Source organism: Limulus polyphemus, unplaced genomic scaffold (genome assembly GCF_000517525.1).
Source record: "Limulus polyphemus unplaced genomic scaffold, Limulus_polyphemus-2.1.2 Scaffold392, whole genome shotgun sequence".
Classification (NCBI taxonomy): domain Eukaryota; kingdom Metazoa; phylum Arthropoda; class Merostomata; order Xiphosura; family Limulidae; genus Limulus; species Limulus polyphemus.
Window position 1 is genome coordinate 207163 of NW_013666002.1, and position 2851 is coordinate 210013.

The 2851-nt window shown below is 34.8% G+C and overlaps 1 pseudogene; it reads left to right on the plus strand.

Annotated features, from left to right (window-relative positions):
- LOC111085441 overlaps positions 1–2843 on the plus strand; it is a 17895-nt pseudogene extending 15052 nt beyond the window's left edge.
- Positions 2844–2851: the final 8 nt, after the last annotated feature.

A 2851-nucleotide genomic window follows, 5' to 3' on the forward strand; every position in this document is an offset into this window, starting at 1 on the left:
GACTTCTTGAGAAGAATTCTAAGAAGAAAGTAAACCTACAGACATCGGTCTTGTTTAACAAAATCTGCCTACAAAAAACATGACAAACTAAATGTAAATAGTTCATGACATTAAATTACGTAATTGGTTTAAAAATTTTTTTTCCTGATAAGTTATTTGATTAAGCAATTTTTACAATTTGCCAATGTATTTAAAATTTATTATGTCAGTTAATTAGAAGAGTTTCATAAAAAATAATTAAGATCATATTTAATAAAAATATTAAGAATCTTAGTAGGCAAATATAGTATTAAGAACTATCAGAATTGGATACTAATTTAATTAAAACCTTCGTTAATTTAATTAAGTCGTTTTTTTAGTGTATAGCGATTAAAATATAGGGCTTAAATAAATATCAAAGTTTGAAAATATTAGATGCTTACCGCTTGTGAGCTCTTTCAACACTCAAATATGCAAAATATATGACATCATTCACTGAAGACAGTCCCTTTTATATACGGCACTCTTCAAACCGGTTTAAACACGGCAATGCAAGTTAAAACACGCTGCAGCAGGCTCGTAATCGCTTTTCTTGGAAACTTCATTGCAGGTACTTAAACAAAAAAGCACTCTGATATCCAAAGTCGCAAAAAGTCGCCTGTTCGGGTTTAATCCGTGTATAGAACCAGTGTTCAAGATTTAAATACAAATAGATAAACACATATGTACAACACACAAATATACATACAAGCACACACAATACATGCACATGTCTTCTCTATCACAAAGTTGTGTAACCATGCGCACACTCGTCACACTACTTGTATCAACTGCCTGTAAGCATTGTATCGTATTACAACAATGCATGCAAAGGCGACTGCAGGAATGAACTCTCATCCAAAGTCGCAAAAAGTCGCCGAATTTTTTTATTTCACTGATTTTCCTAAAACTTATATTACTGTCAGATTAGACAAATTTGGACATTTTTACTTACACTTATTTCAATTTTTTCTACATAGTAAGTTTATCTACTATCTATGATATTTCCATATAAATAATTATACTTTAGCTCAGCGTTTCCCAAACTATGGGTCGCGACCCACTGGTGGGTCGCAAGCGGAATGTTAGTGGGTTGTAAAAAGTTATACTAGAATTACGCATTAGCTTCGATTAAACGCTGTCTGTCGAGATAGTTCAAGACTCGGGCTTTCATTGCCAGGCTGTTGTTATATCAAGCAGTATGTTGTTTTGACGAGCTTAACGAATCAGGGTTGATAATGCTCTTAATTTAATCATTCGTCGTCGTAAAAAGGAAATCAGTTTTCACCTATTCGTACAGTACTTTAGCTATAGTACCGGTTTTATCAGTTGATTGCAGAATTTTAACTTTTGATTATAAATATCTATAGTTTTTTTATATTTCTAGGTATCCTTTGATTATATGTAGATATAATGTGCCCCCGGCTCCTACGCCTATGCTATTTCAATCAAAAGTTAAAATTCTGTAACCAAAGGTTAGATATCTGCATTCAAATGATAGAAATCTACAATCTATTGTTCAGATTCTGCAATCAAATGTTAAAATTCTGCAATCAACTGATAAAACCGGTACAACGCTGAGCGAGACGATAACTGCTTCAGGCTTCACGAGGCAGTCGCGCGTGCATCGTGTCAGCCAATGAAATGACTGGAATAGATGGTGTGAAGCGTTTTGGCATGCGCGTGATCCTATGCCAACCAGTGTTTTAATTGTGTCAAATCGAGTGTCAAGTCGAAATTGTCTGTTTTACTTCAGATTTTGAATCCGATATTTTTTCGAATTTACTCAGCCCTTCGTGTAATAGATAAATGGTTAAAGAAGTCAGTTGGAGTTGATGACAATGAGTCTTCAGTGAATCAAACCGAAGAAAAGTGGTGAGAAAATATGATTCCAAGTACTTAGAAATGGGATTTACATGGAATGGGGATGAAGAAGATCCAAGACAACGATGTATTATTTGTTGTGATCAACTTGCAAACGAGAGCATGCGCCCAAACAAATTGCGTCACCATATTGAGACAAAGCATCCCGAGTTGAAAGACAAACCCTTCGAATTTTTCGAAAGGATGCTAAGCAAGTTGAAGACAGAACAGAGCATTATGCAACGTTACATCAAAGTTAATGAAAAATCTTTGTACGTGTCCTACCTGATCATATTGAGAATCGCGAAAGCTGGTAAGCCACATACAATTGGAGAGACTTTAGTTCTTCCAGATATAAAACGTACAGTTAAGTTTTCTTTGGTGATAAGAGTGAACAAGAAATTGAAACAATTCCTATTTCTAATAACACGGTCATGTGTAGGATCGATGAAATGTTTCGATGGATAGAAATTCAGCTAATTCAAAGAGTTCGTGAAAGTACAATTTTCTCCTTACAACTAGATGAATCTACTGGTGTACAAAGTCTGTGCCAGCTACTTGTTTTTGTGCGTTATATATGGAACTCCGAACCTCATGAAGATATGTTGTGCTGTGAACCAGTCAGTCGAAGTACTAGCGATGATATTTTTAAGACTGTTGATACTTATGTCAAAACAAAAGGTCTTGATTGGAATAAATGTGTCGGAATATGTATGGACAGCGCACGGGCTATGTGTGGTAAAAACAGTGGTCTGGTGACCAGAATACTTGAACTTAATCCAAATGCATCATGGACTCACTGCAACCTTCAAAGAGCAGCGTTAGTATCAAAATGTATATCTGATTATTTTAAAAATGTTTTGAATACTTCCATTAAAATGGTGAACTTAATAAAGTCAAAGCCATTGCAATCGCGCTTATTTGAGAAGTTGTGCGAAGAAATGGAAAGCAATCATAAATAATTTCTTCT